The sequence below is a fragment of the Protopterus annectens genome, chromosome 5.part0 (assembly GCF_019279795.1).
Source record: "Protopterus annectens isolate FY-2018-M chromosome 5.part0, PAN1.0, whole genome shotgun sequence".
Taxonomy (NCBI): Eukaryota; Metazoa; Chordata; order Ceratodontiformes; family Protopteridae; genus Protopterus; species Protopterus annectens.
In genome coordinates, this window is record NC_056735.1 from 437,996,274 (window position 1) to 438,013,818 (window position 17,545).

The following is a 17,545-nucleotide window of genomic DNA, read 5'->3' on the forward strand; positions in this document are numbered from 1 at the left end:
TCTACGGGAGTATGCACCATAGATAACCTATGCTGTTACAACATGTGAGGGATATCAGGAGTAAGCTTCCTTAAGGTATGTTGATGTACATTACCATACATTTCACCTTGGAAAAATGCTGGCCTACTGCTTCCTGCCATACAGACTGTTCTGTTTGTCAGTGTGATTACGATGGTTTCAGTTATGTATTGTTTTGTGACAGACACATCCCATTGTGTCAACTGATGTCTTTTCCAAATACAGATTGCATACAAAGTGTAGTTAGAGGCTGATGGACTATACATCTGCATTACTTACTGTTGATTGATTGTTATTCTGTGGCCCAGTCTTTTACTGTTGTACTACTTGAAGGCATTGGCCTGGACAGCAACATATGGTATGCTTTCGGATTACTGTATTAAATGATTTGTTTGAGAGTTGCATTAATCTTTTTGTAAGTGTTTCAAAGTCTAAACAGCTATATGACATGGCATATACAACTGTAATAGTACACAAATAAAACTTTCTCGTGTATGCATACCTGTGTGTGGTGTTATATATCCTTTGACCTCTCTGTGGGTATATGTTTCAGGCAACAATTGTCTTTTGTATAGGTGACTCATACACTGTCCATTTGATAAGATGGCAACTGTAGGAATACTGGCTGTTCAGTATGATGGGAACCCTCTAAATATGTATCTTTCTATACATATCTCGGTGTGTGTATGTGTAGTTACATCTATATATATATATATATATATATATATATATATATATATATATATATATATATATATATATATATATATATATATATATATATATATATGTAGATAGATAGATATATATGTATCTGCATATATGTGAGTGTGAATATGTATCTTAGGAATGTTTATTGCTTCCACATTGTACATTCTCAATGGTAGCCAGACTGTATTGCATGATATGTTATTGATACCAGCCTGACATCATACAGGTGGGATGGATTACTGTTAATGTCTTATGCCCATGTTGTGTTGGGTCCTGGTTAAGGGACTTACAACAGTTGATAGTGTATTGCAGGGCAGATCTGTTTGGCTGTGGGGGGGGGGTGTGATAGCAATACGTACAAGACGTATTTAGCTTGGGCTTCCTCACCCCCATTAATGGTGCCTGTAGTCATATATGTATTTGTTATGTTCTCTTTTATATCTATGGATATATATCTGTATATACATATATATATATATATATATATATATATATATATATATATATATATATATATATATATATATATATATATATATATATATATATATATATATATATATATATATACATATATGTATGTATATATTGATGTGTGTATATATATATATATATATATATATATATATATATATATATATATATAGATATATATCGATATATATCTCTCTCTATATATATACATATATATAGATATATATATATATTTATATATGACTATATAGACACACACACACACACACACACACACACACACACACACACACACACACACACACATACATCTACATGTTTAAATACATTTCCTGTGCTGTTGAATGACCGTGCTGGATTATGTGTTTGTGAAAACATTGGGGTTATATATATCTGACATGACTTAGCGGTAAATCACTTTGGCTATGGTGTGCAGGATCCTGGGTTTGAGCCTTGTTTTTTTTTTTGCTGGTCTGAACAAAGGCCATTGGATACATAGTGATTAAGGCACTTTTAAGCAGTTGTAAGTGGGTTTGCGTGGCGGTAAACACTGCTAACTTCTGGTTACAGTTTCTTATACTGATTTAGCTTCTCAATTGCTTAACCTGTGTAGGCATTGCTTACCCCATGCAAACAGGCTTAAACTCGCTTACTGCTGCTTAAATGTGCTTATTCATGCTTACCCCTTTTCTAATTTCTTTAAAAGAAAAGAAAAAATGATTGATAGGAAAGTGGTGAAAAAAGGAGCACAAAGAGGGAGAGACATTAGGGAAAATAGCTAGGGGATGTGCAGGACGGGTTTAGGGAAGGTCCATACCTGCCCACTTCTTCTACAGCAATAGCTGTCCATATACACGAATTTGGAGATAGATTTGGACACTCAAACCCCTGAGAGAGGGGTGAGGACAGCAATAATATGTTGTGAAACCAATTAGACCAGATTACATGTGTCCAGTGGACACGTGTGCAAAATGGACAGCTATGTATGTGGCGAGATTTTTTTTTGGGAACAGATTACCCTTTTTTTTCAGGTGAGAGTGGGATGTTGGTGAGGGATAGTAGGTATATATGGGGAGGTAGGTTGGGTAGGTTAACAGACAATATAGACACGATGCATACAGGGGCAGTATATGACACATGTGGGGGTAAGCACCTTGATGGAGAGGGGTGTTTGTAAATCGGAAGCCCATGAGCCCCCTAGTGGAAACAGTGGAACTGAGGTCCCCACCCATGGACAGTCATCACTGCACCTTCACAGCGTCAAAGGTGGCTGTGCTGGGGGCTGGGTAGGAGGGCCAGACCCACCCTCTAGTTGCGGCACACATCTCTCAAGCTGGTGTAGCAGATCTCCCAACTCCCTGCAGAGCTCACTACACACCATGACTCAGACCTGGCGATGGGTGACAGTATCATGTCTCTGCCCACTCCAAGGGGGTTGAGCCCCATCCCCTGAGGCAGTTCCACCCGAAGGTGATGCAGGACCAATGGACAAGGAGTTCCTGGGTGCTATGGTGTTTCAGTTTTACAACATATGTGATTTAGTAATAGTCAACACATTTCAGGATTAGGTATAACAGCATGCATAGATATTCCCATTAACACAAACACCAGATATGCAACGGTTGCATAGCAAACAGAACACATGGATATATGGAACCACAGTGGCCATTACAACAGCATGCAGGTACATTGATGGCAGCATGCCACCAATGTGGGAGTGTTTCAATATGGCACATGCATAGAAACAAATTTAAATAATTATCAAACAATAGGACATATGTCCCAACAGTAGATTTAATGCGGCAGATACCAATTGAGTTGTGCATTTAGTTTATTGTTGCAGATTTGGTGTGTGGGGGGGAGAAAGATGTCAATTAACAACTAGTATATTCCTGTAATTCTCATTACTTTCATAGTCAGTGCTGTGATCTGTACCTTACAGGTATTAGTACACCACACTATGACCTTAGTTTGGGCAATGGTATGGATGTAGACAACTATATACATGAACTGAATTTTACCTGCAGTATACACCTCTTACCTTGTAATCCTGTGGAGGTATTGTTTGTTAACACTACCTAACTGTTTCTACACATATTCTCAGATCCCAGGTTGATGTTATACACATACCTGTTCATCTCTTATTGCACACACTCTGGGCATGTCTTGACGACATGCAGGTTAAACCTTCAGTGAATTGTACAATGACAGGTTTGTTTTCATTGACATTTTCCAAATATGTACAGGCCTGACAGTCAGTTATATGACATGAAATGCTGCCTACATGTCAGAGATTAGCACACAGATATAGCAGGGGGACAAGGTAACAGCCAGCATATATGGGCTGATTAACTGGACATTCTGGCCAATTCTGTACACTTGTGGGATATGAGTCTGTATATAGCTTACTACCACTCCCAGGATTCGAACCATGGCTGTGCCTGCTAAAAATAAAACACTGTCCATCACATTTGAGTGTGCTGTATAGATATTGCTGTGTATCTCTTGTCTGATTTCTGTCTATAATTCCATTGTTGTTTTACATTCTGACTTTGTAATTACAACACTCTTATACAGGATTTCCTAGACAGTTTTATTATGTAGCACAGTGTGGGTGACAGTGAAGACAGATATCGTATTATTCAGAGCAGCTACAACACTAACAGTGCCATACAATACCAGAGTAAACAGTAACAGTACAGGATATTAATCTTTTATTTCTAGGCACAGTGTTCATATCTGACAGACCTGTGGGAGCAATGTTTATTAGCACTACCTGAATGTTGCCACACAAATTACCAGATTCCACATTAGTATTATGCATATACATCTCACTCTGTTACTGTACACACTCTGGTCACAGCGTGACACATGAGGGTGTAGATGGGACATACTTGGCTTATTACTCTCATAACATTTTGAAGAGTTGCTAGAGTGACAGGTTTGTTCTTATATTTTCTTTGTATTTCTTGTTGTATTTCAGTTGTATTTCTTGTTTGCTGCATACATGTCTGTGACCATCCTACTGATTTGCCAGGGGGACAGGGTGACAGGCAGCAGATACGGGCCAATTTAATGGACATTCTGGACATATCTGTACAGTTGCAGGGTATGATTCTGCATACAGTGTACTACCACTCCCAGGATTCGAACCATAGCCGTGTGTGCTAAAAATACAACAGTTCACATCTCAATTGAGTGTGCTGTTTGGTTTTGTTGTTTGTCTTTTCACTGTTTTCTGTCTAAGTCTCTCTCAGTTGTACTGTATGACCTCTTGGAATTACAGCATTCATATACAGACATTCCTACACATTTTATTTATGTAGCTCAGTGTGGGTAACAGTGCTTAATACAACAGTACTATTAAGAGATTGCAACTCTACATTACCATATGATAACAGAGTAAACACATGCAGTCCAGCAGTTAGACCTTTATTGTCAGGCTGTTATACTTTTATTTACATACAACCTATATGAGACTCTTCCTGCCATATTCTCTGGTGTATGGAGTACATGCCTTAAACAATACAGGTTTTATATGGGAAATTCACTTACCACTACTTTTAGATTTATTTCATATGACGGTACATGCAAGAGTATTACTAACCTGCCTCGCATCGCAACCACTGCAGTCTACAGGCATGGGCTTCCTGGTTCACAGCCCGCTTATCTGCCACTGTGAAAGACATAAGAGGAATATTTAGCCATACCTATCCATAATGTACATGAGTTGGCAATTATTAAACAGGTAGTGGACTGATACTTACACATGGCTGGGACATCCCCTGTCCTCCTAGTCTCTTGTATCCACTGATCCAAGAGATCCCCCTTTCTTCGCTTCAGGCCAGCATAGTGATGCCCGACCTGCTCACCAGTTTGGGGTATATCAGTGGCACTGGTGAGGTCATGGGCAAGATGGTACCAGGCTTCCGCTTTGTATTGGGAACCGTGGTACTGGCCCTGCACCAGTCTCTGGTCATTGTCTTTCACAAGGAGTCCTGTCATGACGCTGGACTCCTGGATGCCACAGCGCTGCATCCGAAAGTGCACACCCTCTCCCATACCAGACATAATGCCTACAGGAGGAAGCTGCAACCAGTTATGAGATGTATTCCTGCCTGTTGGTTTTATATAGGGCTGGATTCCTGCACTTTGCCATGATTGGACAGTTCTGAAAATGTTAAGCTATGAGCAAACATGCTTACCTATGGCTGGCATCGCTTAAAGGGGTATACCAATGGGCAAACTGATTTAGCTGGCCTACACATTACTTACACCTAGTAAGCTGGGCTGTGCAATGCTTAGCATTGCTTAATATTTACTTTGTGTTATATTTGCTTTTTGGCATTGATTTATTATTCATTGCATGTTATATATATGTTTGGTATCCATGATTCATGTGTACGTACACTGTATGGGGTCCTTGTTTTTATTAGGGGACTTCAACACTTTATTACAATTACATCTCATATCTGGGCTTACTGCAGTACTCCAGTTCACATATTTATGTTATGTAGTAGGTTATAGAACATAAGACTGTATATAGATTCCTTTCACATGTTCAGTTTGATTTTACTATAGTGAGGATTTGTTTGGTGATACCTCAATCATAAATACTGCTGTGATGGCTTAGTGGTTAACTACTGTGACTATAGTGTACAGGGTCCTGGTTACAAGACCTGCTAAGGCTGTTTATGTTGCTTCTGGCCAGAACAACTGCTGATGCATACAGAAAGATTAAGGCACTTTTAAGCAATTGTAAGTGGGTTTGCACAAAGGTAAACAATGCTAACCTCTGGTTAAATATGCTTACAGAGAGTTAGCTTGAATATTGCTTAACCTGTGTGCGCATTGCTTACCCCCATACAAATGGGCTTAAACCTCACTTACTACTGCTTAAATATACTTACTCTTCATTACTAGTGCTTATTCCTGCTTACCACCGCACTAATTTAGACAGTAATGTCAAATGGTTCTTGGGAAGGTGGTGGATTTGGAAACTGTATGGATTTATCATTAATTACACATTTTACCTTCCATTTGTATCCCTGGTTCCTGTGTACATATACTGTATGGGGCACTTGTGATTATCTGTGGACTTTACAACATTATGACAATGACACCTCACATCTGCAATTAATGCAGTACTCCAGTTCACAAATATATGTTTTTTAGTAGGTTATGCAACAAAAAATATCGGTCATAAAGTGGTTTGACTAGGAAAATGGGATGCACTGGAGTGGGACTCGAACTGGGAATGACTACTTGTAAGGCAAATGCTCTACCCACTACACTATTGCAGTATTGCTTCATTTGCATATATTTTGCTTTTTATCCTCTTGTTCCATTTAAGCTGCATTAAACATAGCTAAGCAATGGGCAAACCCACGCACCTATGGTTCAATTTAATCTGTTTCATAAAAAAAAATGACTTTCTTTATATTTCATTTTTTAAATATTGCTATTATAAACTTGAGGGGATGTTGCTGGGGGTATGTGTACACCTATGAGCAGTCTCGCTCATTCTTATTCCTATACTGCTGTTCTTGATTGCAGGGGCATGTATATTCTGAGACCTCTACTCTCAAACACACCCCTTGCACTCGTGCATGCTCTGTGTCCATTTAGGAGATCAGGCAGTGCACCTTCATTGATATGCATGTTATTGGTCAATTCTTGTATCACATAACATGAAGTGATTGTATTTATACTGCTTATTTTGTGACATGCAACAGTTCTGATGAAGTCCCTTAATGCAAAGAAAGAGCTCAGCAGCTGTTGATATTTGTTATTAAATTGTCAGCTACATTTCCTCATTGTGGCTCACTTCATTTTTGATTATTAGCAGTAGTGCTGTTTGGTTCTAGTGAAGACAATGGTTTCTGCCATGCTTTTTCTTAGTTCAACTGTGAACAAAACTATGCATGTCATAGTCTGTAGCACAAAGCAACAGTGTCATATTCTCAAATAAAAGTGAGCATGCATCTCTAAACTGTAAAAGTAAAGTGTGAATTCAGTAGTCTGTAGGACAAAATAACAGGACAGTATTAGAAAGTACTCAGTAGTTGTGGGTTCAAAAAACAGACCTGGCAAATATACAATACTGTTAGGTTTTCATTATTATTGCAATGTAAATTCATGCCTCTATACCAGTGGCACAAATGGCCTTCTGCAAACTGTAATCAGTATAACAACAACATACATATGTGCAATATATGCACACATCAAGGATTGGTGACTGCAATCCGTGCTATAGTGTGCCTCTGTTATCAGCTGGGTAGTCTTAACAGTAATGCAGAAATATGTTAAGAGTTTGTAGTGTTAAAAGTAAAGATAACAGAATAGATTCAAATAATTGTATCAGTGCTTTGTACGTCACATATGCCGTTACTAATGTTCTCACTTTTTTATCTGTCTCTCTCTTTTTTTTTCTGTTTTGTATTTATTTTTTTCCCACAGCACAGTGGGGTAAGCCTGTCTCACAGGATTCACCTGCCCCCACTCCACCAGCTACAGCACTGCGGACCAGCACACCTGCAGCACAATCTGGTAGCAACCCCTATACTGCCCCTGCACTACTTGGCCCCTCAGGTAGTTCTGCCCTGCAGGATAGGCCAGTGGTTTCCTCCAGAAGCAGTGGCAGAGGTGGTGAGTTTATCACCTGTGATGAACTGCCAGGGTTGGTTCATAGGATTGTGCACCACACAGTTGTTGCACACCTATGCTGGATGGAGATAATGCTCTCCATCATTGTATTAAATAGCACAGGCAGATGCAGACCTCAGACATTGTATCTTTGAGCATAGAATTTCAAAATCTCTCCAGGAATGCCTACCATACCTACCAGAGATCAAGACCAATGTAGAATGATGTTTTCTTGCCAATTGCAGGTATCGTGGTTACTGGGAATGCACACTTTCTGTTTTTGCAACATTGGAAAGTGCTGTGCATCGCTTACCATCATGCAAACGCACATGAGAGTGCACACTGCCTGGAAATGCATTTGCACAATGGCCTGTAGTATTAATTGAATGCATCCAATGTATATTTGTGGCTGTCTGGGTCCTTTCTGCAACCTAGGTGGTCCATTCGTCCAGTTTGTGCACTGCCGGTGCACTGCCAGTCTGCATGCAAATGAGAGCTACATAGCCAAAGCCATTTGTGCTAAGCGCACATCGCACAGACAGTGACCCACCCCAAAAAAATCTAAGAAATGGACAATTAGTTGAAATGAGGAAATTCAATGTATGACATACGCAGTATAAAATGTTAATACATATGAGATATGACTACCTAGGTCTGGATCACAACTCTCATTACAATGCACCATCAGAAAACAGGAGGGGGACTTATCCATCTTTGCCGCACAAACAGCTTGGCAGCTAATACACAACATAAGTCCTCACACAACCAAGTCAACTGAATGTACACTGATATCAAGGCATGACCTGTTATTTGTAAATGTATTATATGTAATATGCAATATATTTGGAAGTAGTGCACTTAGTGATCACACAACCTAATATGATTATTCCTTGCAAATATATAGCTGCATCCTACCTTTCTGTGTTTCTTGGTCATTCAGCAGTTATCTGACCAGTACACAGAGACATCCAGTGTGTAAGCCAGTCTATATCATTTATCTTAACATGTTTGAGGATATTAACTGGGGACACTATAATATGCAGTTGCTATGAAATGAAGGGCAGGGGGGATGGCACAAACAAGAATACACTGCTGTTTTGGGAGTTGGGAGCAAAGGTGGGGTCCTGTCATGGCACATGCAAGGGTATACTGTTCTTTTGAGGGGGTGGAACCAGGATGAGCTACTGATATAGCACAAACAAGGATATGTTGCTGTTGTTACTCTTCCTGTTTTGCATCCTGTCTGTTTGAGCCTGTGAGGGTGGTGAAGCTAGAAACTGGTATGTGTCTCATTACTTTCTAACTTCTCTCTGTTGTGATTTCCCATTACAAATGTATGGTGCTAAACTGAGGGCATGCAGTGATCATCAGTACTTTGGGGAGGTATCAATGTCTGAATATATGAGGCCTGAGCCATACTACTTGTTAATGAACACATACAAGTTAAATAACTCTCCTCTGTCACATTACACTAATTTTTGCACAAATCTCCCACCTTGTAGTTGCCTACTGTACCTCGTGATGAAATAAAAGTACATGTCATACAATTATTATACAATACAGTACATGCTTAGGGGTAACCTTGTAAATGCAGCAGTTGACATAGTGTTAGTTCAGGGCTGACTGTGATGCAAGCAGTACACAGCCAATACATGGGGAGGTAAAGGCTGTAGTTCTGAGTTGAGGCCAGCAGAGGTCACGGGGTTCTGTGTTGTATACCTGTCCACCGTTCAACACTCTACAATGTCCATGTTGTGCATGTTGTGATAAGTTAAATGTGGTAAGAAAAATCTTCTCTGTCTCAGCCTAATTCTATTGGCATCAGCAGCAAAATTACCTGTGGCATCTATTATAAACGGAGTTAAGCAGCGGCAGCTCTTAACATTCTGTCTGTGTAGACTTTCTATGTCTGTACTCCACCACTTTTGAAATCCACAGGAAAATCCAGCATGGTGTCTACATGTTTGCTTTATTACTTGTTTAATAGTGAAAAATTAAGTTACAGAGGTGCTGTTGTGCTGTACTGGAACCAAGACACAAAGTCGTGTTGGATGTTTACTGCTGAATCAGAGTCTGGTTATAACACAGAGTTTTGCATGACTGTATCTTCAGCTTGTTTAAAACACAGAGCCTTGCAAACTGCACTGATGATAAAATATACTTTGCAGCACAATACTATTTTACTGTAAGCACAGTTACTAATAAATAAGTTATTTTTATAACAAATGGCACATGATACTGCAACAACCTGTAGTTTAGCTGTATAAAGTTTTACTTCATGGTCAGCACGGATGATTATTCTCCTTCTCCTATACAATACTCCAGAACAAGCGTGTTCCTACCAATACCTCTAACACATCTGAATTTTTACAGTCTACTTATACTGTTCTCCTCACGTACCTTAGATCCTGTTTTCCTCTTGGTATCTTTTTTATGGCTTTATGCAGAAACATCTGTTCTGCCAATGCTTTACTTTCCAGACTTGTTTTATGAGGAAATGCTTTGCAATAAAGCACATACAAATTGTTTTTTTCTGTTGACTATGTCCATTTATCTATGAGGAATTACGTCATTGTGACAAACATGTTTTTTAAGGAAATATTTTGTGGAAAAGCACATACTGCTGATTTTATAAAAAGCCATGTCCATTCATCTGTCATCTACTTTGCTGATACTGTGGAAGAACATGTTTTTTGAGGAAACAGCTTGTAAGAGAGCACATATTGCTGAGTTTATAAAAAGCATGTTGATTAATAAATACAGTCAGAGCTATGTCACATAGTATGGATGCTCATCACATATTGCTAAGCTCTATTTCTACATTTAAGCAAGCTTTATTGTATGCCTCATTTATTTTGCATTTTTATAGCAGAATTGATTTTAACCTTTATTCATTGTTTAGCACACTTTAACAGTTCCCCTTTTTATTTTGAACCAGGGAGACAAATTTGCCATTGTTTGGTAATACATTTTCATTATGGCAATTGACAACAATAACTTGTTAATTAACTCTTGTTAAGCAAACTTTAATACATGTGAACAATATGCAAGCAAGCACTACAATAACAATAACTGCAATTAATTTGATAATTTTTCCTGTCCAGCCTCTAAATAAATTACTAAACCACTCACTCCAATCATCATTCCAGTTTTTCTAGTATGTTGTGACACTTGCACAATGACCTCTAAATGCACTTTTAGAGACTTTGGGCCACATTCACGAAGGCTTGCACGGAGTCTAAGAATAGAGTAAGACTCCATGCAGCCAACATGTCCGCCAAGCGATCCAGGAACAGCTGGCAGGGGCGTGCAACAGAGCTCCTAAAACGACTCTTACATGGACAGGGCTAGGTTATGCAAATTACCTCATTTGCTGGCGAAAGCCATTCAAATGAGGTAAATTTGCGATCCAGGAAACCCTAACCTGTCTGAGTAAGAGTAGTGTTATTTGCAGAAATTTACTCTATTGACAACTGAGTACCATTCTGCAAATAGCAAAACAGAGCCATGACAGCTCCAAATAAAGGCGGCATCCAGTTGAGGAAGCATGCCGATGGTCAAATATACGGCAATTGGCAATGTTCCCCGAAGCAAAATTAAAAAAAATATATATTTTTACCTCAATCTCCGAAGTTTAAGTGTAGCGCAGCGCCGCACAAATGTGCTGTGCTCTGAAAACCAGAAAACCAGAAATTAAATGCCACAAATAGGGATTTTTATAGCAAATCATAAGTTTCAATGCAAGTGAATGGCAGGCTGAAGACAACATGGCAACCGAGTAGAGGTTGCTAAGGGGGGAAGCTCAGTCTAAGAGATGTAACCAAGCATTACTAGGCAATCCCATGCAAATGAGGGTAAGGATAGTGAATCCCAAGTTTACATAGCAAATGAGCACAGTCAGTGAAGTGTATGAGTAGGATAAGGGGAGTAACAGAGTAGAAGATAAGTGACATCACGAGGGGATATGTATGAAAGAATATAAGTTCATTGGAGCAGAGTAACATGTGTTTGCTGTCAGTTACTCATCACAGGAAGAGGTGTGTCAACAGGTATCCTAGCTAAAGGCAAGAAATAGAAGGTGTATGCTGTGGATAACAATAAAGTTTCTCGTTGAAGTGCCTGCAACGTGTTTGCACATGGGTTCGCACCTGTATATCCGAGTAAGACTATGTGTGCGCGTGTGCGCCCGTGTGCGCACATTTAAGCCAGAGTAAGTATGTGTAAGGTTGTTTAAAGTTGCGCCTGTGTGCGTGTGTTTAAGCAGGAATTAGCAAGTGCTCGGCCGTGTAAGCATGTGTGCGTGCGTGTGAGCTGGTGTGCACGTGTTTGCGCTTGTGTGCGCGGCACTGCTCCCCTGTGGAAACAGAAAGGGAAAAGGAAGCACAACAAATAGTAGGAAGTTAAGCAAGGAGAACTAGCAGAGCTAGCAGGTGAAAATAATCAGAATTAGGCAATTACACAGGCAGTACACTAGCCCAGCCCAGCCCAGCACTTAAAACTCTGCAAACAACTTTCCACCATGTTTTCCTCAGAGACACTGCAACACTGCAGTAAACTAAGAGAAGTGAAAACTTAAAAAGCTTTACTGAGACAAAGAAATGTTAGGGGCTGCCATTGCTGTTATAAGGCGACATATGCAACATGCTGAGGGTGGTTACAATGCAAATGCTGCTGAGCAACCCCAGTGAGGAGACGGAGAAGAGTGTACAGACCCAGGGTAACCTACCAGGGGCTATATGAGCTGGAGATAGTAGAGTGCTATAGAGTGGACAGGGACCTCATGCAGCAAATTGTTGAGCTGTGCAGGCCACGCCTCACACACAGAACCAACAGAGGGGAACCCATCCCAATGGAAACCAAGGTATGTGTTGGCCTAACAATACTAGCAACAGGTACCCTCCAGAGACCAGCTGGTGATATGATGGGGATATCACAGGCATCAGCATCCAGCGTACTGCACCAGTTCCTGAATGCCATGTCAGCACATGTCAGTGATCATGTATATTTACCCAATTCCCGTGAGGTATTGGCCAGCAATATGCGTCTTTTCCAGCAAATAGCGGAATACTCTGAGGTAGTGGGTGCAATAGACTGCATGCAAATACACATCAAAGCACAAGCAGGTGAGTGGGGTAGGGCCTACATTAACCGCAAGGGCTTCCCCTCCATCAACTGCCAGGTCATGTGTGATGCCCAGGGCATAATACTGAATGTGTGTGCTGGCTGCCCTGGAAGCTACCATGATTCCCATATCTGGCATCTGACACAGCTGTACCAGACATTTGCCAATGGGGACATCCCTAATGGTCACCTAGTGGGGGAGGCTGGATATGCACTGGAGCCATGGCTGATGACACCCATCAGAAATGCACACACACCTGAACAGGAACGCCATAATGAGGCACACGCACAAACACGAAATTTAATTTAGCGTGTGTTTGGGCTGCTCAAGTCACGGTTCCGGTGCCTGGACACATCTGGTGGAGCCTTGCAGTACTCACCAACTACATGTACCCAAATTGTCATGGTATGTGCTATGCTACATAATATGATCCTGCGAAAACAGCTGCAGCAGGAGCAGCATAGGCCCAGGCCAAACAGCCCCCCACCATTGCCAAGGCCATCACAGGCAGAGCGTGACTCGGAGGAAGAAAAACCTGAGCCTGCTCCAGTAGACAGAAGGAGGTGTGCCCAATATGCTTTAGCCTTGGCAAAGAGGCAACGCATAGCACATACACTGTCTCAGTAGGAACCCTGGAAATGATACCTTTCTCTGACTCGCACATATAGTAAAAGGGATGCCTAACTTGACACTACCTGTTTTCAAACATGTATAGGGAGTGTACAATGTGCATCCAACATAGGCAGCCCTGCAGCACCACCTGAGGCGTGATTGCCATGTTTAAGCAATATAAAGCAGTGCTAAACAGCTTTTACCACTATTTAGTATATGTAATCAAAATTGCACACACTAACTAGCACAACTTTGGGCAATATTGAGCAATATTGGGCAACGTTCAACAATGTTGGTTAATGTTGAGCAATGTTGGGCAAGTTTGGTCAAAGTTGGGCATAGTTGAGCAAAAGCAGGTAAACATGCTCATATCTACGCTACTGGTCCTTAAGCAGTCTGGTCTGCCCAGTATGAAAATATAAAGCAGTGACACGCCTCAAACCCAGAATACTGTGCACTATAGTCACAGTACTGAACCACCAAACCATGACAGTGTTTCACTGGTCAGCCTGTATGAAGAAATGTTGATAAGTCTATGCAAAGTGTCTCATGGAAACCCTGCAGGCACAGCATAATCCCTGTCGAGTTATAACACAAAGGTGAGCCCTGCAGTAAAAATATAACTTGATTTTCAACACACATATAGTATAAATTTTAATATTGGGCATGTTCACACACGTTAACAAATGTAGTGGACTTCAGACAGCAACATACTGAAAGATCACACTGGGAATGCTCACACACTTGAATAAATGAGACAAATGTCAGGCAACAAAACACTGAAAGGCCAAACTGGGCATGCTCACACGCTTAGGCCATGTCTGGGTACAGCAGTGGGCCACACATATCTGGCAGTTGCATGTGTTAACCTGGGAACCTCTCACTATTCAACAGTCCTGTCTTGTCCACACAGCTATATGACGACAGACACATATATAATATATTGGAACCCTGTCATAATCAAATATGTACTACAGATACCTAGGTTGTTCATAGAAAGTGGGAAAGCAAAGAAGATAAAAAACCTGCAATCAGTATCATCAATAAACAATGTGCACTCCAAACATTATCAAAGGTTCATAGGTTCATAGGTTGATACTAGGCTATCTGCCCTAGGGCATTTATAAGCCTAGCCAGAGTGTGTTTGGCTTTCACCACCCTTTTAGATTAGTAGACTGTGCCTTTGAATAGTAGGTCACAGAAGATAGCCCTTTTACGGTTAGTTTATTGTGCCTCTGTCTAGCAGGGACCCAGAAGAGATCCCAGGGGTAAATGTACCATCTCCCATCCACTCATCAAGATTTCTCTTGAAGAGGGTCAGTGAGGGGCTCTGCCTAACTTGGACTGGGATTTCGTTCCAGAGTGAGGGGAGCCTCTGGGATATGAATCTGTCCCTCTAGCATGTCCTATTTATTTCTGTGCTGAGGTTTAAGTCCCTGGAGTTTGTAGCTCTAAGAGATTTGGATATCCTGAGGTTGAGCATGACCATTAATTCTGGGTTGGACATGGCTTTATATGCCAGGCACAGATCGCATCTGAGTAGGCGGTAAGCAACTGAGTAGAGCTGGAGTTTCTTTAGCCGAACTGCATAGGGCATCTGTTTGAGTCCCTTGATCCACTTGGTAAGGTAATTTTGGGGTCATTACAGTTGCTGCAGGTGTCGGGTAAGGTACATCCCAAATGGGACATTGTATTCAAGTATGAGCCTGGTGAGTAGAGGGGCACAATGACCTCTCTTGATCTAGATGTGAAACCTTTCGTGATAAGGTGGGCTATATAGAAGGTCTTTCAAACCACTTTGGCAACGTGATTATCAAAGGAGAGATTACTATCTACTTGGGTCCCCAAATCCCTAATTACTTCTTCTATATGTAATGGATTACCACCTATGTGGTAATTTGTGGGCACTTTGTTTTTCCCAAAGGGGATGACTATGCATTTTATGGAATTTAGCTTTAGGCCATGGCTCTGGCACCAGTTAACCATCTCTGTGAGACCCATTTGGAGGATGCTTGTGTCAGCCAGAGAGTCGATTATGGCACCCAGTTTGCAGTCATCTGCGAACTTGGTCAGCCATAGTCCTCCCATGTTAGCCTGTACCTCAGAGAAATATATACTGAACAAGAGAGGTCCCAGGACTGAGCCTTGTGGGACGCCACTTGTAACTGGTGTAGAGACTGACATGGCACCTGAAATTCCGACCATGTGGGTGCTATCCCTGATGCAGTTTGCAAACCATCTTGTGACATATGTGTTGATATCTAAGCTGGTGAGCTTATTTATGATGCCCGAGTGGGGTATTGTGTTGAAGGCTTTGCGAGGTCCAGGTAGGCTGTGTGGGCTACCTTTCCTACGTCTATGGCCCTGGTAACTGTTGCAAAGAAGTCAACCAGGTTCAAGAGGCAAGATCTGCCCTTAACAAAGCCGAATTGGGTAGGATCCAGTGTCTGGAGGTTACTGATGTCTTTGTTTATGAGTTCCATGATGATACGATCCATAGCTTTGCAGACCAGGCTAGTCAGGCTTATAGGGCGATAGTATACAGGGTCCGTTGTGGCACCACCTTTGTGGAGTGGAACCACTGTTGCTGTACACCATTCCTTGGGTACATATCCTGTAGTAAGTCTGATATTGAACAGTGACTTTATGTAAGGGTTACGTTCTTCATGAAGCTCGTGCAAGACGCAGCCTGGGACACCGTCTGGTCCCATTGACGCTGTGTTATTGCTTAGGAGAGGGCAGCTCTCACCTGTTCATCTGTGATGTCAGGGAGGCTACACTCTGTTGGGATGGACATTTGCTCTTTTGGGGGGATGGAGGGAGAAATATGCACTGAACCTGTCTGCCAGGATGTTGGCAATGTCTGTGGGTTCAGTGTATTTTTTGTCATTATGCACTAACTAAGAGCATATCTGGGAGTTGCCACCCAGGTTCCTGACATAACTAAAGAAGGCCTTGTGAATGTCTTTAACGTCTTGTGCAATTTTTCTTTCGAATCTGGCCTTAGATGATTTTATGAGTGATCGTAGTTTCTTGCTAGTACTGATCAGAGATGCCTTCCCTTCTTGGGATTTTGCTCTATCACGTAGTAGCCTCCTCCTTTTTGTTGTATAGCTTATTTATGGCTGGGGTCCACCAGACAGGTCCCCTGCCTTTGGAGGAGTGAGTCTTGGTTTCATTTTGGATAGCACGATCCATGCATTCCTGTAGGTGTCCATAGAATGCATTTGTAAAGGATTCTGCGGTTTGAGCCATATTTTCGACTGGCCCAGGGGCTTTGAGGGATACCACCTCGGTTTTGAGAAGTGTGACATTTGCTTTTGAGAAGTTCTTCACCAAGAATACCTTGGCTAGGGGTGGGGATGGGATATGGATGTCCAGTGAGATAAATGTATGGTCTGACCTAACCAATGAGGGGTATACCTCTGGTGTGGAACATAGAGTCCCCATGTTGGTGATGACCAGGTCCAATATATTTTCCCCTCTTGTGGGAGTGGTGACCAGTTGTTCCATAGCATTTGAGTTTATAAATTCTAGGAACTGTTGGCCGAGGGTGTTGGGGCTTTAGTAGTATTCCCAGTCAATTTTTGGGTAGTTGAAGTCACCCAATATAATGGTGTTTGGAGAGACCTTCATAATCTCCAGTGTTCTCAGGAAAGCCAAGTGGGGTCCCTGAGTTTGTGAGGGTGGTCTGTAGCAGGCTACAAACTGAAAGGCAGTTTTGTCCACTGTTAGTTGCACATGGCTGGTCTCCGATGGTTTGTGCAGTGCTACTAACCTGGAGGTGTGTGTATCTTTGATGTATATGGATACTCCCCCTCCTTTTGTGGTTTGGTACGGGTTTTGTGGCCGAAAAGCATGGTATGAAGTATAACCTGGTAGTGCTGAGGTGCTTTCGGGAGCCTTGAACCAGGTTTCTGTTACTGCACAGATATCGATATTCTTCATACTGAAGAGAGCCTT